The sequence below is a fragment of the Eucyclogobius newberryi genome, unplaced genomic scaffold (genome assembly GCF_026437365.1).
Source record: "Eucyclogobius newberryi isolate DKJ021-1_F unplaced genomic scaffold, fEucNew1.0.hap1 SCAF_8, whole genome shotgun sequence".
Lineage (NCBI taxonomy): Eukaryota > Metazoa > Chordata > Actinopteri > Gobiiformes > Gobiidae > Eucyclogobius > Eucyclogobius newberryi.
In genome coordinates this window covers 3,789,362-3,814,914 of record NW_027316500.1, presented here as the reverse complement: position 1 = coordinate 3,814,914, position 25,553 = coordinate 3,789,362, and the positions used below count along the sequence as shown (strand labels likewise).

The window sequence follows — 25,553 nt, the reverse complement described above, 5'->3', positions numbered from 1 at the left end:
TGCGCAGCTAGAATTGATACTCTCCTGAGTTGGTCCTGCCCAAAAGGCGGAGCCTTAACTGAAACTAGCCCTCAAACAATTTCCATCAGATTGAAAATGACTTTTGAATGGAGTCGACACATCTTGATTTCTAAAACAGCGTCCAGATGTCGACCTGTGAAAGCGTTTCCACCATGAAGCACTCGAATGAGAGAAAACATCGACTTGTCTACTAATTATAATAGACTTGATCAAGTGCTAACTCGGAACATATGAGACGTTGCCCAACCAATTTAAGTCAGCGCGGGTTCTAGTCAGAGGGGTTACGTGCAAAAAGTGTGGGATGAATAATTACTTGGAAACCCACAATCATGGAACAGCTGACACGACTCGTAGTGTTCCATCATCCACTAACGGCATCACAACTTGAGATTGGCGAGGTACGACACAAATGCCACATGGGCACAAACACTCCATCCAGTTTGCGTTTCGTACTTGAAAGTCAGCCAAGACATTCACAGGCTTGTTTGAGCACATTTCTGTTGGACTGGAAAGAAAACCCCTCTGAATATACACGTGTAGAATGAACATATGTAGTTGTTGACTCTGGAAAGGTTGTTAATATATTCAGGATAAAAGAGTGTGGAAACAATAACAACAGCTGCTGCATCATTTCAAGTTAAATCATAATGAGTTAACTGTGTGTTTGCGTATTACCCAGATCTTAATTAACAACAAAAATCACACAGAAAAAATTGAAGTTATTTTTGTTCTCTTGCTCTGCCAGAAGGAAGCTTGAGGGCAGCAGACAGATGACATTTACAAAATCATCCTGGAAATAACAATATGGGCATAGCCTTTTAAATGAAAGATAAAGGACAAATATTATTCATGAATTGTATAGTTCTTGTCCTTTAAACATGCCCTTGAGTACCTTTACTTGTTTTAGAACTTTAAATGATGTGTATACATACAGCACATGCCAGGCATTTCCCAGGTAATCGAGTTAGACTCCATCTGCAGGCAGCAGAGGGAATCACATATGGGAGATAATTAAACCTTGCCCTGACATGCTAATGTAAACACGCAGTTATAATGAATGCAGTTCAATGGAAGAAATGCTCTGTCTGGTGAAGATTTATGGATTTAAAAATGACTCAGAAGATCTCAAAGCTTGACCTACGACATCACAAATCAGTGAAATTCAGAGTGTTTTAGGGAGGCTCATAGGGAGAGGATTTATGAAACAGGATTGATAAAACATGTGTAAAGGAAGCTAAATACAACCCCAGGTATTTTATTTATGAGGAAACAAAGTCAGTTTGCATAATGTGTCCTTTAAGTTGGTCTCAACTCTCCTTTGTACTGTCCAGTGACTTGCTGAAATCATGATAAACAATAGAAACGGGAAGATTTTGATTTAATCTGTATTAGGCTCTGCAAGACGCTGTGTGCACCAATCCAACATCTATCTCCTGAAGTGATGTAAATAAATTGAATTTGGTGAAAGCCTCCTTTCCATATAGCATATTGTTTCATTCAAAAACACATTTCTTTTGTTTGGGCTTCAGGCCATTTGACAAGTTGTTCCTGGCGCATATAGAAAGATTCAGATTGGAAGAGGTTAACATTATGCACATGTCAGTGTGCAGTTCGCCATGTTTAAGTGCATTTATTGAAGAGAAGAATATGGAACACATATGGCGTCATCTGGTAGAGGTTTTTTCTGACCTGAGAGCGGTGAATTTCTACATTATCCATAATGCACTGCAGCGGCTTATCAAAGGTGTCATATAATTGGAAATATGTTCAGCGCATGAATGTCAAGTGAATGTCAGAGACGGTAATATGCTCCATATAAATGAGATGTGGATTGGAGACTGATATTAGAATGTGATATGTGTCAGAGTCGACCACACTCACTTCAGCCAAATGTATTTTCTGTCCGTGACCCTCTTCCTGGACACAATCACACACAGTTTAAATACATGTTTTATGGCGCCCATGGAGAATGCTGCAATGTGACTCCTATAATGTAAGGTTAGATCATGTTGACATGCCATACAACTATGTAGTGTGCAGGTTATTTCATTACATACATTTTTTTAATGTCTTGATTGCTTGTCGGTGTAATCCTCATTCAAACACGAGTGATACATGAAAGAAAAAGGTAGTAAACAATGTTTTTTATAATTAAGAACGTTCTGATTCAGTGATTTCCATCCGAAACATAATTTTCAGTATCTGAAGTGGGTCTGAGCAGTATAAAGTTCAGTTTCTCTGAGCAGCTCCTTCAGGTTGAAAATGACTTTCAAATGGAAGTCAAAACATTATGATGATAAAGACATTATCCAAATGATAACCCTTAATTGAACTTTTTTACGATGGCCTTCATTGCTTATTTGACTGTTATTGGGGACTTATTATCTTAAATCATGTATTGCAAAAGATCATTTAAAGGATCCCTTTGTCCATGGAGATGCTGTTGTTTTGCCTGGAACGTTCCACAGTATTACATTAAGCTTATCCATCTCGCTTTTAATCAATTAATCAGGTGTTTTATTTCATTACTTCATTTGTCGATTTAGTATAAATTATATGGATTATTGTATTTCTGTGTATATTTCCCCCATTTTTTTGTGGGAAGCAATGTCTTTGGTTAAAAAACTGATATATCACAGAATATCATGTGCAATACATTGTCGCATTGCAAGAGACTCTGTGACTCCCAGCCCTTATCTCCATGGAGACAAGAAGAAAAGTTACATAGTGCACCTATAAGCTCTTAAATACTCAAGCCTAATATCCATCCAGTAAGAGAAACAAAACTAAAAATACACCTGGTATGTATTTTAGATACAAATAACATTTAAATGGTTAACGTAACATACAACTGAGCACCACAACATTTTCGTCCACAATGCCACTGCAGTTATGTCCAAGCATTTTTCAACTCAATCAATAAATCACAAAATGTACCGATAAAAGTTTACCAAACCAACAAGAGTAAAACGTTTGCAATTTTGTTCAGCTCTGAGCTTTTCGGCCGAGACCCAGAGTTCGCTGCTGTCGCTCTCGTCAGAGCACGACAGGCTGAGAGCCGAGCGAACTATAATTTTAATCAACCACATGTACTTTTCACACTAATGAGCGCGAGGAGACCAAAAGTGCCTCTTACATTTGAGGAGTGCTTTTTACACTTAGATTCTTTGACACTTAGGCACTTTGACACTACCATTTAGGGCAGGCCAACTTACATATCCTCCAGCCGACCTATGACAAGACATTTCAAGTCAATAAGTGTCATTTCAAACCAAGAACTGAAGCAGATAGAAAAGTGCACTATTTAACTTTTCCTGTTTGTCTTCATGGAGATGTTATTGGTCTCTCTTAAATGTTCCATAGTATGGCATTAAACGTATGTACCAAGACAAGCAGGCCAAGTTACAGGTACAGTAAGAATGTTTTACAAGTTTGTTTATAAGTACACATGTATTTGTCAAAATGCACAAACAAGTTAAATGCCATATTGTGGAACTTGTGGAACTGATTATTTTGCACATAAATAAGTAAACATTTTTAAACTATATAATTTTGCTGTTCATTCATCATATAAAAAGCATAAACAAGTTAAAAATGTCCCTCCTCATATAATGTATAACCTAAATGCAGAGTAAAATGCACATGGAAAACACAATTAGCTTCTTGTGGCTTGTATTAGCATAGCATTGGAATTCTGTGCTAAACACGGCTTTGTTGCTTGTAACTAATGACAACAACAAAAACTTTATCTTGCGTTGTCAAAGAAAAAAGCAAGAGCAGTCTGTTCATTAAAGTATGTGTTTACATTTTTAGCCTGGACGCAAACGGACAGCCTCGCCGTCACAACAAAAACGTTCTTGGCTAATTGCTTGTCGCTAATGGCTACAGTTACTCAACGTGACAGAGGCTAAAACAAGGTAAGGTCAGACCAAACCATCTCTGTGTCTATAAAAAGGAGCTGTCTCACTTCATCCACCCGTCTCCTGCTCTGCTGTTTTTACTATACTTTTATTACTCCCACACAAGGACAACACGAGCACACCTCATAAGCCTTTCATAAAATCACTCTCTCCCCCTTTTCCTCATCCTACACTTTCAGCTGCGTCCTGCAACCCACATCCCTTCAGTTCAACCGCAGCAGCAGAAACATCCGCCTCCTCAGCCTCTTCATCTTCTCTTAAGGCAGAACACAACACGATAGAACCAGGAAAATATTTAAAAAGTGATAAGAACAAGCTGTAAAATAAACAGTAAGCAATTGCAATCTTAATGTTGCTAAATGCCTTCATATTTGAGTCATCACTGTTCTTTTTGCTTTGTTTTTTGGTAATCCTCTTACTAACTTTGATAGTTTTGAAGTATAAATACAGTGACGTAACTACACTGAATGCACAGATCTCTTTGCGTACCAAGTGGAGCATATTTTACCTTATTTTCCACCTCTGGGAGTATGTGGGCTGCTTGTGGACGCGATTCATTATTATCTGTTCCTTGACTCACCAAAACACAGTGCATACTCATGTGTCTTTGTTTGCTGCTGGTTATGCAATTAAATTTGCCCGTTTACCTGAAGTTTGGCAGTTCAATCCCTGTGTTCATTTTTTGCATGTTGTCGTTGGGCAAGACTCTCCTCACTTCTGTCTGTGCACACACTGGTTTAGAAATGTGTGTGAATCGCTCCATCACAGTTTTAAGTTCCCAAAAGAGGGTAAAAAGCCAAGCCAACAATAACAATACTCATTATTTTAAATCTAGTATAGAAGAGTGACATACAGTTTTACAATTCTTGGCATTTCAACAACTCTGCCTTGTGCTCAGGATTTAATCAACATGTACTAACAAACTTATAGTCAAACGTCTTGTTCATTACAAGAAAAACAGACCAAATAGCCCCTTCTCTGCTTACACCATGAGGAATGCCTTGGAACACATTCAGCTCTGAGATGACGAAAATGTGTTGGAAGGAGCAAACTCAGGGGTGTGGTCACGTGTGCGGGTCAGACCGTGAACTCGGACTGGGCGTTTACGGACTGCTCTTAATTAAAACTGTACGTCATTCCAAACACGCGTTATTTGGTCATTCCCAGGTCCCTTGTTACAGAATTTATCGCCTTCACCTGCAAAAAGGCAAATAAAATGGTAGAATTCCCCTTAAAACTGCAAGGCACTTACTTGACTCAGGTTACAATTTTGGACTGATTACCGCATTTCAATGTCTTGCATCATTGGTTGGTGCCCTGGAGGCATTTTAGCACAGTTTAAGCAAAATACACATTGCAGTTATTTTGAAATCTTTCTCAACACCTCAGAAATATTTGGTTTTCAAGTGGCATTTGCACGGTTAATCCAGGACTAAATGTGAACAAGATAAGGCCAAAACACAGATTAAAGAAGCATTTTACAACCAGTCTGTAATGGGACTAAACCAAGAAAAGCCATAAACCACTTTTCAAAAACTAGATCACACAAAGCCAAACTGAACCAGGACTAAACAATTCAAATATTGGAAAACCAGATTTAAACCATGGCAAATCAAGCAGCCTTTCGACCTCACCTGCTTGTCTCCATGGAGATGTTTTAGCTTTGCCTGAAACATTTGAGTAAACCATCAAACCATCAAACCTCACTCTCACTTTGTTTTTGTTTTTTAGACTACTCTATTCCTTTTTGAGTTTGTCTATTTGTTTCCGGGTTTTGATCTGTTTATTTGATGTTTCTTGGAGGAGGTGGAGTCACTTGCTTTTTTAGGACCTGTACAAAAACAATTATTATGTAAAGGAGTATAAATAGTTTTACCCTATAGTATATATATATATATATTGTAAAAGGATCAAAAAGAGATGACTGTGTGCTGTATGCATCTAATTATAAAGGTTTTTTTCCCCTCATGCTAGTTGTTGTTAGCGTTATCGTGATGACAGAATTCTGCTCTGGGCTCTGAAAGTTTGGAAAATGTGATAAAGGAACGGGACCTGATTTTTACTGTTTTATAATATGTCTGTACTGGGGAATAACTGATTTTACTCTATTATATGCAACCAAATCAGGCAACCTACATGAATTAGTTCTGTTTCTCACATTTCAAAACATCAGCAAATCTCATATAGCGTGTTTATCAAAGTGAGGAATAACTTTGGACTGCTGCAAAAAGTTGAAAAAGACCATATTCAGTTGGTGAACCATCCACCCGAGAAGTTACACCTTTAAAACCTTGAAATAGATAAGTTGGAGGACTAAAACAACTCTACCAGGTCAGCAAAAGATACCACAGGAACCAGTGGTCTTTTGACAACCGTTAGCCTCATAAGTTAGCCCCTTAAACCTTCATCCACCATAAACCCCCCCGCATGGCTTTATCTAATAACACAGAAATGCCAGGCTATAATCTGCGAAACACTTTGGACTCCCCGCGCGCACCGCTGGATCTCCCCCATGTCCGCTGTCTTCCGCCAGCCCGTGCTCTCCAGATTAGTCCGTCTTATTGTCTTGGCGCTATTAGCAGCTGGGAGGAGAAGAGCGATTACGTCCAAAAGGATTATACGGCACAAAGTCGTCTCCCTCTAATGGCCTAATCTCGTATTGGGCTGACCTCTGCTGACCTGTTCACACAACGCCAAATCAGCTCGAACAAAGAGCTTTTGTGAAGATATTTCGTCTTTTTCCTTTCAAATTACCACGAAAAAACAACAACACTTTTTTAAAACAGCAATTTACCGCTTAATTAGGAGTGAATGGAAGATTGATAAATGTTAGCAACAAACGGCTTTGTCCCCTCGAGCTACAAAAGAATACAACAAACAGTAATACCGTACTCATTATTTCTAGTCAAATCAAAGCCGTATTTAAATAAAGCCAAAGAAAATGGAAAATAAGCAGCAACATTGCAGATAATGAACAGAGATTTTTCAAAACAAGCCTATTAGTTTTGGAGGATTCTTAAATGACGCGGGTGTTTGCTCTTCAGAATTTAAAGCTTTGCGTCAGTTTGGTTGAGCCGGAGGTGCGCCGGGCGGATAGTGAGCTCCAATTAGGTGCAACGGGAGATAAAAAGAACCAAGCTCGGTTCAAAGTCAAACTCTGGTTAAGCCTCCAGGTCGCTGGAATCAAATCACAGAAACATTCCTCAGACTGGTCGATGTGAAAGAGAGAGAAACATGCTGCTGTTTCTTACTCCGTCTCTGTTACAAATGAGATGTAACCTGCATGTGGTTATAGAAGGATATCAGAGGTGACCAAGGTTTTTGAAACACCCGGCAGAGGGCCACGGACTGGTGAACAATATAGTGAATCATTCAATGAGCACAAGCAATAAGCAATGCATTTAGTGAAGGTTGGATTGCACTTCAGCTCCATAATTTCCCCAGGGATCCTAAATATTGGCTCTGTTTAACACCTAAAGGTTTGTTATCAAGCTAATAATGCGGGAGAACAGGGCTGCAACTAATGATTGCTGTAGTATAGTATAATGGGTTTTTAATTATTAAACTAGTCAGCTATTTCTATATAAAGCTGTCTTTGTTAAAAAAATATATTTGTATGTATTTTAGAGTCTGATTAGTCCAAATAACAATTACCATGATAAAAATAGGATTACTTTTAGTCACGTTCATGCCTAGTAAAGAATTTAAAAGACATGTAGTAAAAAGTTCTAGTTGTAATCTGCGTCGTTTGATCTGAAAAATTGGTCTGCGAGGCACAATTTTGACCCCTCGGATGTGTATTATTGCTATAAGTCAGGAGGCCTTTGGTGCCAGCTGAATATCGTCCATCACAGTGTCGCTTTAGCCGTTACAGTGATCGACAACAGCTCTAACCCTGTACACATCTTGTTTGTCCAGAATTTCCTTGACCTGAGCTCCCTGACATCACAGTTAAGTTAAAGAACAGTGTTTCCTGTGCAGTGTGTCAGCCGCATCCTTCCTCTGTCCTGCACAAACATCCTAATCAGAGCCAGTCGCTGCTGCTAATGAGTCTTCACTAGAGGGTCTACAAATAACCACATCAGGAACAAAGAAAGGCTTGGACAGTGGGGCAACAGCTCGGACGGTTGGTGGAGATCTACTAAATGACCTCACAGAGTCTTCCTGACGCTTTCACAACACAGACTAGACTAGAACGCACTCATAGAAGACATTGGCACAGAAAGGTATGTCTTTAACGTTGGTCAGATGGTCCTTCATACTTATTCATAAATTATATCTTGACATTTGCACTTGAACACGTTCGAAAATGACTATAATCAGCCCCCACACAAATACAAAAGGCTGCAATTTTCAAGTCAGCAACACACCATTTAATCAAACGTTTAATCTTTTTTTTCTAGATTGTTGATGTTGTTGGAACCATTAATTCACTTTTTTCATGTTTAAGGTAAAATTCCCCAAAGGAATCACATAAACATATAGATGTTCCTCCTGCAATCCTGTTACAGAATTCTTTTGCTTTGACTTCACCACTTCGTACGAATAAAGACTAATAGACAAGCTGCCCTCCCCGTTGCTCTCATTTTATTAATAATACATCACATTTCTGAAAATATGAAAAATAGATCTTTCCTTGGGCAAATTTATATTTGATTAGACGATCTATGGATGTAGCAAATGGCACACTTATGTCAAGATGTGGCACGATCAGAGCGCTTGACGTTTACTCAGCCCTGCTTTAAACCCCAGTCAGAGAATGAATCACAAATCTATATTCTGTGTGTGACAAACCCACGGGGCCCATTCCCGAAAAGGGCATTTTTTAAACTGAATTTCCGTCTTCGAAACACAACGTCTCTCTGCTCCCATTTTATCAGCAGCAGGAAGTGTAAACACAAAGCCCAGTGGGAAATCCAAAGTCAGATAATGAAGAGTGCTGATCAAACGGCCAGCACACGCCCTTCCTGTCATTCAGCCTGGGCTGGGGGCCGTGGGCTGGGGGCCGTGGGCTGGGGGCCGTGGGCTGGGGGCCGGGGGCCGTGGGCCGGGGGCCGTGGGCCGGGGGCCGTGGGCTGGGGGCCGTGGGCCGTGGGCTGGGGGCTGGGGGCCGTGGGCCGTGGGCTGGGGGCCGTGGGCTGGGGGCCGTGGGCTCGGGGCCGTGGGCTGGGGGCTGTGGGCTCGGGGCCGTGGGCTCGGGGCTGGGGGTCGTGGGCTCGGGGCCGTGGGCTCCCTGGGGGCTCCTGGTGCACCACTACCTGCTCCACCCCAGTGAAATGTGTTTGGAATGTGGGATAGAGCTGGTCAGAGTAATAATATGACATTTAGTAACTCTGTGACGTTGGTTACGGTTATGTAATGCACTGGGTTTGATGTTAGATGTTCTACACTGGAATGATAATATTCTAGATCTTTATGCTGGTAACGTGAGTTCTTTAAAGTCTGGGATATGATCTTTATATCTGCTTTATATCTGTGTCCTCTCTCATCAAACATCTGGCTCTGGTGTGTAGCTCCTCATCAGCTGAAGCCGACCTGGACCTAAAGCGAGCCAGACCGCTTTGGAAGCCAGACCCTGCTGTGTCCTCTTTGGACTGCTTGAACTCACTTAAACTCACTAGTCCCACTCTCACTAGTGAGAAAATCATTCCTGTAACAATGTTGTCTTTCTCTCCTTCATCACATCCCTGACATGTCTTTGGGCCAAACTTTATCTGTGCAATAAACGATTCCTGGCTTTGCTTACGTTGTTCCTGTGGATTTGCTGGCTGAAAAGTGTTCCTCTTCTTCTCTTCTCTCATCTCTGTGTGGTGTCATCCTTATGGACAGTTGCTGCAGCCGCTGCCTGACCGGCCCCTAGTTGGTCTCACCTTGTGTGCGCTGCCACACCACATCCTTGGAGTGTTGATTCCACTTTATTGCAGACTGTCACTCCTGCTTTCCTTCATCTGTCTGTGTTTGTGTGCGTGTGTGTGTGTGTGTGTGTGTGTGCGTGTGTGTATGTGTGTGTGTGTGTGTGTGTGCGTGTGTGTATGTGTGTGTGTGTGTGTGTGTGTGTGCGTGTGTGTGTGTGTGCGTGTGTGTATGTGTGTGTGTGTGTATGTGTGTGTGTGTGTGTGTGTGTGTGTGCGTGTGTGTATGTGTGTGTGTGTGTGTGTGTGCGTGTGTGTATGTGTGTGTGTGTGTGTGTGTGTGTGTGTGTGTGCGTGTGTGTGTGTGCGTGTGTGTATGTGTGTGTGTGTGTATGTGTGTGTGTGTGTGTGTGTGTGTGTGCGTGTGTGTATGTGTGTGTGTGTTTGTGTGTGCGTGTGTGTATGTGTGTGTGTGTGTGTGTGTGTGTGTGTGTGCGTGTGTGTATGTGTGTGTGTGTGTGTGTGTGTGTGTGCGTGTGTGTATGTGTGTGTGTGTGTGTGTGTGTGCGTGCGTGCGCGTGTGTGTGGTGTGTGTGTGTGTGTTTGTGTGTGTGTGTGTGTGTTCGTGTGTGTGTGTGTGTGTAGGTGTGTGTGTGTGTGTGTGTTTGTGTGTTGGCTTGTTTTCCTCACTATTTCAGCCTCGACTTTCACTCCACCTTTTGCTTTTATCACCTTGCCGTCGTCTCCTTGTGCCGTCGTCTCCTTGTGCCGTCGTCTCCTTCTCCTTGTGCCGTCGTCTCCTAGTGCCGTCTGCCTGCGTCTCCCAGACAAATCCAGCAACGCGTCACGAGTTCATGTCACCCATAACTCAGCCGCTTGTCGTGTAAATGAATGAGACTACAGAGATAGCAAATCCTATCCAGTCATACAATGATTTAAATTATTTTCATCGTTACAGGGTTACGTACGCTGAATGTCCATCTTGTCACAACTTAGCAGATTACAATGATTAAAAAAGACCAAAGTGAAGTTAGTGTCTTGCCCAAGGGCACAACTTCAGTATAATGGACAATGTCTGAACCGCTTACCCTTCAGTTGATGGGCACTTGACCCACTGCAACACTCATAACATTTCAATTGTAAGTAGTGCCATCATGGTGCTCAAATTTAAAACTCGATTTTGATCATGAGGAAAAGTTGATATCGATGATACTGAAAAATCAAACAGAATTTTTTCGTCACGACAATATCCTTTATTCCTATTTTTATTAATTCATGATTTTATTAATAGTATCAATACTTGTTAGTATTTTCATTTTGATACTAGTATACGAGTATAAACATTTATTTTAGCCATTTTTCTATAAATTTACTCAATTCGTTTCTCGTTATTTTATAAAAAGGCAAATTATTAAGAGTGAAATATTAACTGCACGCTTTAGGCTGTTGGGCGTTAGGGTTAGAAACTGCACTTTAAGGCCGTGTGGTGGTTATGTCATTGCTTTTTGTGGTTGTGAATTATGTTTATTTTTTGCAGGATTTTACAGGACAGCCCAGCATGAAATGGGGACGCGGACGAGGACACGCAGCAAACTGTCAGAGCCAGGATTCGAACTCATGACATGTTGGTGTGGCCAAAAGCGTCCTGGTCTGACTGGAAAGTAAATGTAGTGCTTAGTTACTTAGTTACTCTGTACAAATATGCTTCAAATGTGAACAGGAAAAAGTACAGTACCATATTATAGTATTCGTATCCTTAATCAGTCCCGTCAGTCCAATCCTGAAAAAAACATATTTGCAGCAAAAGTCTAAAGGTCACATTTAAGTTGTTTACATCCAAATCATCTTTTGCTTTCTCGTTTGCCCTGACGTGACATTTCGGGGTAAGAATCCTTCAAAACGGCCTGTAACTCTAATCTTCGAGGGGATATGAACAATCCAGCACAGAGCTTCAAAATGGACTCTAAATCTCTTGTACCACTAAGTTGTGTCGTCCAATCTCTCCGGCTAAAAGCTTGTCATTTTTTGAGTGCTTTCCCGTTCCCAGCCGCACAATCCCACCTTCCCACAACACGACCCCACGACTTTGTTTACCGCGGATGTCGCCAATAACCTTTTTAATGCTTCTTTCGACCGAGGAGTCTCCAAGATTACACCGCCTTCCTATTCCTGGTCCCGTGCGTATCAAAGTCATCTTACATCGCTGCGGAGAATAAACACGACCCAGGAATATCTCTAATTACATCTGAACATTGTCCGCAGGCGACATAGACACAGTTGTCAGTCTGGAGTGCAGTTTTGAGTGGCAGACGGGTTTGACCCACTTTGGCGGCGTAGGAAGCAGGTAAACAAGACGCAGAGGAGGAAAAGGAGTGCGAGGTGCGGTTAAGCGGACTCGCGGTCGTGTCGGAGAAACAAAGTATGTGTAGTTTGAATGACAGTTTCTCATTTGGCTGGCTAATGGCTGCTGCAGACAGAACATTGGCAGAGCTGCTGAGGCTGAACGCGCAGTGACATTCGGATTTATGTTCCAGTCGGAGTAAACAGTAACGGCAAAATAAGTTTTAGTTTTCAGAAGTCTTCAGCCAATTTAAAAAAGTGAGTTGTTGTTGTTGTTGTTGTTGTTGGGTTTTTTTCAGACAAACTTTTCCGCTTGACGTGTGGAGATGTTATGGCTTCGGTAGAATGTTCCGCAGTATGGCACAGTACTGAACATACACCCGACAAGTCAGATCACAGTAAGAAGAAGAAAGATATGTTTGGGGGTTTATTATGTCAATTCCACTTTAAAGAGCTTTAAAGTAGAATTTAACAGTGTTTCCTCATCATTGGTTTATTCAAACTTGTATTCTGATTCCTGGATGTGTATTGTCCTGCAAATGAGGCTCGAGTGCTTTGAAAAGACGTGTTTTCACCTACCCCCTATCCACGCCCACTCTCCTGTACTTAGTTAGGATTCTTTTTAAAAAGTGAAGACTCAGGAAAAGCTTTTCAGTTGTAAGTTTTGAACACAAAGTTAATGGACATGTTTCTATAATTAAAGGGCTTTAGACGAATATTAAGGTTTACAATGAACAAAATGTTAAATGAAGTTACAGTAATAGTTCATTATAAGTACCTGAAAAATAGTCGCTTAATGCTTTATGGTGGAACATCCAAAGAAAAGCAATCACATCACCATGGAGACTGAAGAAGTGTCTTTGCGCTCAGTTTATCTCACTTGTGTTAATACATATGTAGCCATGTGGTCAGGGTCATATATTTTATAAGTTTTATTTTAATGGGTTTAGTTGATTTTATAATGGGGTTTATTTGATTAAAAAACATATAATTCTAATTTTATTTTACATATCTATTTCTCCTGCGGTAATACTTTCTTCTGATTCATATTTCTCTGAGACAATCAAATGGCAGATCATCACAGGAAAGTAACTTACAGAACCATTTAAATGTCCTACACAAACTACAATACAGTTTTCTCATCAAAAATATTCATGGAGCTTTGTTCTATTTTGTCCATGTCTTTTTCAAAACCCTGACTAAAATGACCTGCAGTTCAAAGTGAGTTGTTTGTGAACCTTTGGAGTACAAACAAAAGCCTGTGCTCTTTGTGAAGCCCACACTCTGTAGTGCTGCCCCTGCCTTCTGCTTTACTCTCATTTTAAGTGGTAACACGCTCTGCAGAGAGGAACAGCAGAGTTCAAATCCTGCCTGGACTGACTTGTAGTAAAGCGGAAGCTGCTGTGTGGAGGACTGGGAATGGGAAGAGTTTGGACCATTTCCATTTCAACGCTGAAGCTAATATCACCAAAATGACATTTAGGGACTTTGTACAAACTAGTTCTTCCCATAATGGCTGATTTGACTGAAAATAAGTGGGTTATGTCTTACTTTTTATGTTTCTCATAAATCGGCAATTGATATTTTTCATTCATCATGTTAAAAATTGAATAAATGCATGCAGTTTTAATCAGTTAAAATACAATACTCCTAATGATGTCACTAGGTGTTTTTTTTAAGTTCTTTCAGCTTGACTGGACTCATTCTTCATCTTGCTCTTTTGAAAGCAAACATGGCACAGAAGCGACAAATATGAATATGAAATCACTTCAAAAAAGAAAGTACCGGAAGTTGAATTGAAACATCACACTTAAAGTAGTGAGTCCATCTGGTGAAGCCCATACTATTAGCCACATGCCGATTCCTTTAAAACCTTTTCATAAGTACGCTGTGTAGTACTTATGGTGTCAAGTATGTTTGAGTCGATGTATTAGGGCGAGATGTGTTCTGACAGAAACCATGCTCCGTCGCTCAGAGCAGAGAAGTGCAACCAAATGTACCTCTGCTTTAAGTGGAGAACAGAGTATATACAGCCGTATATGTTAAGTGTAGATAAATACGGTGCAAGCTTTAGCGACGGCGTGATGGTGGCTGAAAAACATGCCTGGAGTTCTGATTATTTCTGCCTGAATCGCCTTCAAACCATCTATTTAATCAATATATCAATACTTATTCAGTTCTAATGTGGCTCTTGTTAGAGTTGTGTCCTTCATCAGGAGCATATTGTACTGACCCATCTGTGTTCTGTTTGACTTGATTTAAAATTGTTTAGGGTGATACTAAAGGAGACATATCATGCTCGTTTCCAGGCGCTTAGCATTGAACTATAACATAAGAACATCATCAATCTACATTGTGTTCATTGTAAACCACAATATTCATCTAAAATGCCTCAGTAATAGAAACAGCTCCATTGACTTCCTGTTCAAACCTGCAGAACTGATAAGGCCCGCCTCTTCATGGTCACATTTCACTGTAACAAGCAGCAGATTGTCATTTACATGTTTTTATTTCTGTCTTGATTATCCAAATAATCACAACTAAGCACTGGGATGTGGGCGGGGATATGGGGCAGGTGAAAACATGACTTTTTATGAGCACTCGAGCCTCAGGTGCAGGATTACTCAAACATGCAGGAACAAAGGATCAAAGTACGAACAAGGTTTAAAGCTCATTAAAGTTGTTTTTGCATCATATGTCCCCTTTAATGGACGATGTAAGATAACAAGTTGCAGGAATACATTGTGTTTATTAAAATGACTTCACCCTTGAGGTTAGGCCAGTAGTGAGGATCTGTAAAGCTTGTCAGTTTCAGTATCAAATTCAATTAAAGCCGCAAGCGGCATCCAACGGCCCTCGCGGGCCGCCGGCCTTCCGACTCTGCGCTTTTGACTTGATAAAGATGGCGCCCTTATTGTGTGTTGAATTAAAAAAGAACTTGACAGACGGCGACACATTGGACATGGCCAATCCAGTGCAAATGAACACAAGTGTCAGTCAAATTTGCTGCGCCGCCGCACAGAGACCGTAGCACTTGGAATAAAAATATGGATAACTTTTGATGCCGCGCTTGTGTAGATGATTTTTCCCAAAGTAAAGCTTGATCGAGCTATTGCCCACGGAGGAGTTTGTTAAAGTGTGAAGCGTAAATGTGAACATTTCAAGGATTTGGCGTTTTTCCCATTTGTGACAGTATATTTGCAGCTCCACGGCACAGAGACCGTACCACTTAAAATCAAAATTTGGATAACTTTTGATGCCCCGTTTGTGTAGATGATTTTCCCCAAATATGAGCTTGATCGGGCAATCGGCCTAGGAGGAGTTCGTTAAAGTGTGAAGCGTAAAAATGTGGTGATTTTAGAGATTTCGCTGTTTTCCCATTTCTGACATATATTTGCGGGTCCGCCACACAGAGACCGTAGCACTTAGAATCAAAATATGGGTAAGTTTTGATGCCCCGCTTGTGTAGATGATATTCTCCAAATATGAACTTGATCGGACAATCGCCCTAGGAGGAGTTTGTTAAAGTGTGAAGCGTAAAAATGTGGTGATTTGAGCGATTCTACGATTTTCCCATAAGGATAACATGGGATGTTTCTGTCAACGCTACGGTTACGCCGTACAAAATATGACTTTGGCTCTCATACTTTTATGATCAGGATGGCAAATTAGAATTTTGTTCAAAATATCATGTCATTTGGAAAAACTCTATTGTTTATAGGCCACTCTGAAGGCCAAATAGTCAGAATTCTGGGAAACGTTTGCGGCTCCGTCGCACAAAGACCGTAAAAGTTATCCTTAAAATTTGGATAACTTTAGATACACCACTTGTCTAGAGGACGTCTAAAACGCACTAGGAGGAGTTCGTTAAAGTGTAAAACATAAAAATGTGGTAATTTGAGAGATTTTGTGGTTTTCCCATAGGGATAACATGGGAGGTTTCTGTCATCGCTACGACTACGGCGTAAAAATTTAGGCATTTTTGTGATTGGCTTTTGTGATCGGGACTGCAAAATAGAATTTTGGGTAAAGTTTAGACAATTTTGGTAAAACTAATTTTTGACCTTCAATGTTAATTTAAAGGTCACTCTGTAGGGGGCGCTATCACTGCCATTTCAATTTTGTCAGCCTAAACTGGTCCAAACTAGAAAGTTTAACAAATGATTCAAATTTGGTCCTAATCGGACTGGTTTTGATCAAATGGGAGCAATTTTTAGATCTGCAATATTCCAAAATAAGTTGTCCAACTTTGCGGCTGCGCCGCACACAGACCGTAAAAGGTATCTCAAAAAATTGAATAACTTTAGATGCCCCACTTGTCCAGAGGACGTACGCCGATTTTGAAGTCGGTGGGCAAAACGCCCTAGGAGGAGTTCGTCAAAGTTTGACGTGAACAAAATGGCTAACACAGCGTGTTTTCATTTTCAAAGGAAGATGGTGGCCATAGGGTAAGTCTGGGGGCGTGGCCACAATAATATTTTTTTTTTTGTCCTCACAAGAGGAATGCGTGTCCCGAATTTCGTAGCTCTACGACAAAGTTGACCTCGGGGCGTCTTCCATAGGCGCAATGTATTTTGACTTTTGTCGGTGGCGCTGTCGCGCCATTTTTTAACGAAAAAAAAAAATGGCCCAGAAAAAACAAAATTTTTCGCCGATTCTGAATTTTGGGCAAAGTTTGGTGAGTTTTTGAGCATGTTCAGGGGGTCAAATTAGAGATCAAAGCGCTGAAGAAGAACAAGAAAAATAATAAAAATAATAATATTTTTAGCAAAAACAATATAGCCGTTTTTTCTATAACAACAAATTATACATTGTTTGAAAGCTCTAAGCCTTCCCCATGCCGCCATGGGGTGGAATCATCATTACGAGCGCTTACGCGCTCGTCACTCCCTATTTCGTCGGGATGCCCCGCCCACTCCCCATAGACTTCCATTGATTTGAGCAGAAACAAGCATGGCCCATGCCTGCGGCATGGATTCTCGCGTACAGGACGATGCCAGGAGGGTTTTTGGAGGAATGCTTCGCGCTGCTGTTGTCAACAATTTGTGAATGGGCTACGCCCATTCACAAATTGTTGACTATTTCTGTCATAGCAGGAGTAAGTATGCATGATCCATGCCTTCGGCATGGGCTAGTTCACTGTACTTGCCAGGGGCGACGGGGCACCAAACATGCGGGCTGCGCCCGCATGTTTGGTCAGACAGTTGCAACGCTGCCTTCGGCCTAAAAATGTTGTTGTCCCCTCACTATCATGACTTGAGTGGGCAGTGAGGGGTTAAGTGTTAAATCCCAGGTATGTGCTTGGATAGCTCCTGGTTCATAGTCACAGGCTTAACCCACTACACCACTGTGTCTCTAATGACATGTTCATTACATCAGGATCACTACTGCATTGATGTCATTGCTTTGCCCTGAATGTTCCACACTGTATTGGAGTATTTGTGTGGAATAATTGTACTTTTTCGAGTAGACGTTTAAGCTTGTACTTGTGAGTATTGAGTACTGCAGACATGGCACGCCTGTCTCACTGCATCTGCTTCTTTCTGATCCTTAAAAACACACATAACAGGACAGCACTTTCATCGGCCACCGTCAATTGTAACACTAAATTGGCATTGAAAAAGTAAGTACTAACGAATACTCTAATATAATACTCTAACACTAATATAATAGTGGTATGAATCATGTGTACTTTTTACTTTACCAGCATTTCTGTCTCCATGGAGAGGCAACCTTGCTCTCTGTAAGAATGCTTGTTTTCAGGTGTTTTTGTGCAGTAAAATCAGCCGAAATTGAATGAATAAAAGACAGTTATGTAGCAACATTCCAGACAAAGCAAAAGCATCAAAGAGTCAGGCAAATGTCAGACCCTCATGCAGAAAAGTGCCCCTTCCAAACACATACTCACAATATACTTTCCTTTTGACTGTTAAAGCCTGTCTAAGGTCTGTGACACGCCCTCCTGATCCAGTCTGACCCGCCATAACATGGGCTGTGTTTATCGGTGTTTTTCCTCTTCCTCATCTCCCCCCAGTCGAACCTCCGCGTGCCTGTTGTCGTCGAGATTAAAACAAGTTTAATTACAGCGCTGCCTCAAACAATCTGTCTGTCAGTGAGTCACACCAGCGGCGCGCACGGCCCCCCTCGCGCACCCTCGCACCCCCTCCCCCTCGCACCCCCTCGCACACCCTCGCGCACCCTCCATCCTCTCTGGCTTTTCGGTCATCTTCACTCCTGATCCGATTGGTGCCAAAGCGTTTGCCAGTTAATTTTATTTTCACACGTAATCAGACAAATGGGTTTTATGGGCGGGAGTGGCTGCTGAATGATACGGTGCAGCTGTGGAAGTGACAGTAATGACCCGGGGGGATTCAGATTCGTTTAAAAGCCCGGCCTGCCCACCGATGTTGTTCTGAGTTTGGGTGTTCCAGGTCGTCTGGAGCGAAGCTGAAACAACGTCTAATGAAGGATAGAACCAGCGCAGCACAAAGCAAGTGTATAATGTGAGAGGTGGACTTAATTTGGTCTAAAACAGGATCAAAACTTCTAAACCCATTCTATAAACTATAGTTGAAAATGTGGTCTAAATTAGGACGACATCAGAACTACACAAACCTGGTTAAATCTATTCTAGACTAGTTCTATAAACGGGTAAACTGGTTCAAAATATAGTTTTAATCAGGATTAAATGAATTATAAACCGGTTCCAAAGCAAGTATAACTTGGACTAAACCTGGTCTGTCTATGAGTCTATGAGTACTTTCTAAACCAGTTCAGCTATAAACTAGAAGTGAACCTGGCCAAAATCTGGATTTGCACGCTCACCACTCTAGTCCAGGTTTAGTCTTGCTCTAGTCCAGGTTTAGTCCAGGTTTAGTCCCAGGTTTATTCTCAGGTTTAGTCCAGGTTTAGTCTCAGGTTTTGTTCAGGTTTTGTCCAGGTTTAGTCCTGCTCTAGTCCAGGTTTTGCCCAGGTTTAGTTCAGGTTTAGTCCAGGTTTAGACCAGGTTTAGTCCTGGTTTAGTCCTGGTTTAGTCCAGGTTTAGTCTCAGGTTTTGTCCAGGTTTAGTCCAGGTTTTGTCCAGGTATTTTCCAGGTTTATTCCAGGTTTAGTCCCGGTTTTGATGCAGTGTTTACTGTGAACGCATCATAAATCATCGAAATCCAGCAACACCAGGTCTAATGATGAAGCTACAAGAATAAAACGACTAAAGACTAAACCAAAACTAAAGCATGTCTCATCTTTAAATGACACTGAGCTAGCTGGGCCTTGCAACATTTTCAGACATGTTTTGCCGCTGAAGGCTAATTGACACCAGACATGAGAGGCCTGTGGTGAGGAGTTAGATTTCTTTACTTTTATCTATGTAATGCACGTAATATTATTATATTATTATGTACACACTCTGGATCACATACTGTGGACTCTTTAACAACCACATGTGTAAGTGATGCCGGGTCGCTCTTCCAGTCTCTGACCTGAGCACTGTCTCCAGGGTCCAGCTCCTCCAGACTGTGACCTGAGCACTGTCTCCAGGGTCCAGCTCTTCCAGTTTGTGACCTGAGCACTGTCTCCGGGGTCCAGCTCCTCTAGTCTGTGACCTGAGCACTGTCTCTGGGGTCCAGCTCCTCCAGTCAGTGACCTGAGCACTGTCTCCGGGGTCCAGCTCCTCCAGTCTGTGACCTGAGCACTGTCTCTGGGGTCCAGCTCCTCCAGTCAGTGACCTGAGCACTGTCTCTGGGGTCCAGCTCCTCCAGTCAGTGACCTGAGCACTGTCTCCGGGGTCCAGCTCCTCTGGTCTCTGACCTGAGCACTGTCTCCGGGGTCCAGCTCCTCCAGTCAGTGACCTGAGCACTGTCTCCGGGGTCCAGCTCCTCTGGTCTCTGACCTGAGCACTGTCTCCGGGGTCCAGCTCCTCCAGTCAGTGACCTGAGCACTGTCTCCAGGGTCCAGCTCTTCCAGTTTGTGACTTGAGCACTGTCTCTAGGGTCCAGCTCCTCCAGTCAGTGACCTGAGCACTGTCTCCGGGGTCCAGCTCCTCTGGTCTCTGACCTGAGCACTGTCTCCGGGGTCCAGCTCCTCCAGTCAGTGACCTGAGCACTGTCTCCGGGGTCCAGCTCCTCCAGTTTGTGACCTGAGCACTGTCTCCAGGGTCCAGCTCCTCCAGTTTGTGACCTGAGCACTGTCTTCAGCGTCCAGCTCCTCCAGTTTGTAACCTGAGCGCTGTCTCCGGGGTCCAGCTCCTCTAGTCTCTGACCTGAGCACTGTCTCCGGGGTCCAGCTCCTCTGGTCTCTGACCTGAGCACTGTCTCCGGGGTCCAGCTCCTCCAGTCAGTGACCTGAGCACTGTCTCCAGGGTCCAGCTCTTCCAGTTTGTGACTTGAGCACTGTCTCTAGGGTCCAGCTCCTCCAGTCTGTGACCTGAGCACTGTCTCCGGGGTCCAGCTCCTCCAGTTTGTGACCTGAGCACTGTCTCCAGGGTCCAGCTCCTCCAGTTTGTGACCTGAGCACTGTCTCCAGGGTCCAGCTCCTCCAGTCTCTGACCTGAGCACTGTCTCCGGGGTCCAGCTCCTCCAGTCTCTGACCTGAGCACTGTCTCCGGGGTCCAGCTCCTCCAGTCAGTGACCTGAGCACTGTCTCCAGGGTCCAGCTCCTCCAGTCTGTGACCTGAGCACTGTCTCCGGGGTCCAGCTCCTCCAGTCTGTGACCTGAGCACTGTCTCCGGGGTCCAGCTCCTCCAGTCTGTGACCTGAGCACTGTCTCCGGGGTCCAGCTCCTCCAGTCTGTGACCTGAGCACTGTCTCCAGGGTCCAGCTCCTCCAGTCTGTGACCTGAGCACTGTCTCCGGGGTCCAGCTCCTCCAGTCTGTGACCTGAGCACTGTCTCCGGGGTCCAGCTCCTCCAGTCTGTGACCTGAGCACTGTCTCCGGGGTCCAGCTCCTCCAGTCTGTGACCTGAGCACTGTCTCCAGGGTCCAGCTCCTCCAGTCTGCGACCTGAGCTCTGTCTCCGGGATCCAACTACAACAAGTGACGTGACCTTGATTAGCTTCGTTCTTCTCAGACGGTTTTGTTTTTCACCGAGGGAAAATTGTGGGTAAAAAAAATCAGCTGGACCAGTTGGAATCCACGTGAAAGATTGTGCGGTCAGACATCGTGCCGTGACCGATCACTCTCGCTCGCTCTCTTTTTTCTTCTTCTAACTTTTATCTTCAGCGTCGGTAAGTGCGACTCATCCGCCTATCGCGTTACAACCATGAACTTTGAGTAAACTGCAAGACACAATTATTTATAACATACTTAAAATGAATAAATGTTGACCAAATAGGTATATAAGAATGAAATATATCAATCCATTACAACATAAAAAAATAACACACACATAAAGAACAATATAGAAAAGGACAACATTGTATAAAACATGGACAATTAATTAAATGGTTTATTAAGAATGATTCAGGTTTAGTAACTTCTTAATTGATACCCTGACCCCTTAATTAAGTCTAAATAAATCTGTAAAAGCACTTCTTAGGGTGAAAATGAGACCGCTGTGTGCTGTTTGCAAAGCAGGGAGCACGCTGTTTGTTTGTTAGCTTTAGCGTGACGGTAAACTCTGCTCTGGTCTGTGAAAGTTGGTGATGAAAAGCGCTTATACATTTGCAACAGAAGGCATTGGTATAAGTGAGAAATAACTTTGGACTGCTGCAAAAAGATTAAATGAACAACTTTTCCGTTTATGTTTTTAAGACAGAAAAAAAATGAAGTGCAGCACCTTTAAAGGCCACACTTTTGAACTCTGAGTGAAGAACTTGTTTCAGGTTGAACCGAGGCATTTACCTCAAATAGAGCACTTAAAAGTCACGGTACATGTTTTTGGTTCTAAATAAAAACTAGAGCTTATGAACCTGTTTGATGAGGGAAGAAAATGCATCCTGACATTTAAAAAGCGTGACTTGAAATGAACGCAGAGGGAGTAGGAGCTGCAGTACCTGGCACTGTGCTGCTGCGTATCTCTGTGAGCCAACCAGAGAGGAGTATCCAGGCAGAACAACGCCTCGAAATAACATGACTTTCACATACAAAATCAACTCTTTTACTTGGAAATGTTAAACTGCTGCTGGTAATGCTGGGTAATAAGTACTAAACCACCTTTAATGGGGCGTTAAAATCCCAGAAGACTGACAGACAAAGCAGACCCAATTGTGAAATCGCAAGTTGACTTGTTATTATCAAATGTCAAAGACTGCAGTTATTCAGAAACAGAAGAACTTCCACAGTGAACAGCCTAGTATTTTGTTTGGGGGGGACATGTTTGTTATACTCCACAAAGATTTGATTTGTATTAGTTTATTAGTTCATATTTCAGTCTTATCTTATGTGTTCATGCTCCTGGATGGATTATAAGCACTCTGAACATACATAAATCACAAGTCCAATTGCAATACTTCACAGTTACATTGTTTTTCTTAAATTATGCAGTTCTACTTCTTCCCTTTATGCTCTTGGGCAAGAAACTTACACCCATCAGAGTTTAGGCTTCGCAGAGCCAGAACAAACATTCCTATATTCCATGTGCTATTAATGCTCTTAATAATGTTTGACTGTTGCACAGGAACTCGTTTGGATCTGCAGTCCTTTGTCGTAATGTATTGGCTCATTAAATTAGTTGTGTTCCACTTGCCGACTGATGTTCTACTGTCTAAAGTGTCTGTAAACTGTATTACCAATAACGTTTTATTTGCTGCTTTGAATTTGGTCAGAAAAGTAAAAGCTGGATTACCCATGGGCAGCTGTGGTTACTGATGTTACTGATGTTTTAGACATGTTTTCTGAGCCACTATTATAAAGCTGTTCATTTTTTTATTTTTATTTTTTAATAGTGACAAATGGAGACTATACAGGTCAGTAAGTGAGAGCGTACACGTGGGTCTTTCAGCCGTAATCACAGACTTGAGCCGCGCTAACATGGCCACAGCTGGACGGCTTGTCAAGCGCGGACATATCTGACCGAAGGAATGGCTCTAATCATCAATCCTGTGTGTGTGCGTGTGTGCGTGCGCGCGTGTGTGCGTGTGTGTGTGTGTGTGTGTGTGTGTGCGTGTGTGTGTGTGTGTGTGTGCGTGTGTGTGTGTGTGTGTGTGTGCGTGTGTGTGTGTGTGTGTGTGTGTGTGCGTGTGTGTGTGTGTGTGTGTGCGTGTGTGTGTGTGTGTGTGCGTGTGTGTGTGTGTGTGTGTGTGTGTGTGTGTGCGTGTGTGTGTGTGTGTGTGTGCGCGTGTGCCAGAGGGACGGCGGATTCTCCCAGATGGCTACGGATTTTTCTTGATAGTTTCCTCTCCAGGAATTAGACCACTGGCTTTAGTTGCACAAACGGCTTTTCGACATAACAACCAAATCAAATCACCTCTGTCGCTCTGAGCCGTGAACCAAATCCAAGATACAGCTGAATTACAAGTCTCGATAAAATCATACTATGCAGTCGATTTAACACAACCAGTACAGAAACAATGTTATATATAATAATGAGTAATTGTATATACCCATTCAAAATCATAATGCTGAAATAAAGGTGTAAATTTCTACTTAAAAAAGTCAAAATAATATCTACTACAGGTAATAATATTGAGTGGATTTGATCAAGAATCAATTAAATAATATTTCGATAGCAGTAAAATACATTTTGCTTTTGAAAACGTTACTATACAAAGAGTTAGTTATTGATTACTTTTTTTCTCCTTATTTTTATTTTTTTATATAGTTTTTCTTTTTAGTGACACAAAAAAACAACATAAAAAGACAAACATAAAAACAAAAATATATATACTTTTTAAAAAGGCATATCTTCGTATGTTATTACTTGACCTGGAACATCTCGCACTATAAAATAAAACATATCTATCTCCATGGAGACAAACAGGTGGCGTCAGAAGTGAGCAAGATTGACTATTCCATACTTACACTTTCAGTCAGCACTTTGTTAAGTTTTAAGAATGAGACAAAGGAATGTTTCTCAAGGTTCTTTCTAGCAATAAAAACTATATAGATAAAAGAGCTTAAAGCCACAATGTGGAGAATTTCAAGAAACTGCATCACATCTCCATGGAGACAAGCAGGTGGCACACTCTCGCCTAGAGAAGTTATCTAGTGCACTTTAAATGAAATATTGCATACGCCGCGCTGCCCGGTGGCCGAGTGGTTGAGTCACAGCACACATATGCCAGGCTCCAGGTGCAGTCGGACGCAGTGTCGTGAGTTTGAATCCCGACTAACAATTTACTGCATGTCCTCCCTTCTCTCTGTCTCCATTTCACCCTGTCTACTCCTGTCTAATAAAGCCTACGGGCAACAGAATATATATATAAAAAAGAAGACATTTTGCGTATGCCAGGACAATGTAGAAACAATCGATGAGTCTCACCAGCACGGCCAAAATCATTCTCAGTATGTTTGAATCTTACATAGTTCAGCTGTGTGGAAACCTGCCTTGTTCTAATGTTTGCACTTGCTTCCTCACCCATATACCTTGGCTTTTGTCCTTTCAAAAATGTCTTGTTACCAAGTAGAGTGTCTATAAATGATAAATGAATTAACCTGAATACGTCTACAAGGCTCAATCATTTTGGTTTTCCTGTGAGAATGAATGATCAGGAAAACAACAGCATGACACGCTTGAAGATGAAAAGCCTCCTTTTTCCTCCACATTTGATTTTTTATACTGATAATAAGTGTGTGCTTTTCTAACACACTTCTTTCTCCACACAACAAAGCAGAATACAAGAGAAAACACCAGATGAATAGCATGTTTGTGGTAAGAAATGAGACAATTCGTGATAAACTGCCAACTCTTGCGTTGACAACTCAGTCATTTCTTTCATAATAGTAATCAATTGTCAGACGTTAGCAATCATCCCTAGGCAAACACCCCAAGGAACCCAGCACCAAAGTGTCACCCTGCCACAGATCTCCCCTCTCTGGAAATAATAAATGTTGACATCAATACTTTATTCCCGCACCAGGCTCATGTCAACACGACAGCCTCGACGGTGAAGAAAAAATACAGCCTATGCTATATATTTGACTGCATCCTTCTGGTGGATTAGGTTCCCTCTCACACATGGGATCATATCATCTTAATGGTCATCCGTCTGTCTTGTCTTGAAGCTTGACAGTTCACCAGAGCTCCAGAGTCAGCAATTACGCCATTCAAATCTCGCCGGGACATATGTGAGCAGCATTACTGACATTATTCCAACTTATTCCCTCAGCCTTGGGAGACACTTCAGCAGATATTATGAACAATCGGCTTGAGCGACTACAAAACTGCCCTGAGGCGTCGTTGGCAGGATGTAGGTTACATTATCTCCTCGCAATTAAGTCTAGATTTTTATACACAATACTCAACACTTAAAACACTGCCTTCCACAT

General features: G+C 42.1%; 1 protein-coding gene across 1 annotated transcript in view; it reads right to left on the bottom strand.

Annotated features, from left to right (window-relative positions):
- cdh5 (cadherin 5) overlaps window positions 1–25,553 on the bottom strand; it is a 100,871-nt gene that overhangs the window by 75,068 nt on the left and 250 nt on the right. The gene's annotated exons all lie outside the window — the stretch shown is intronic.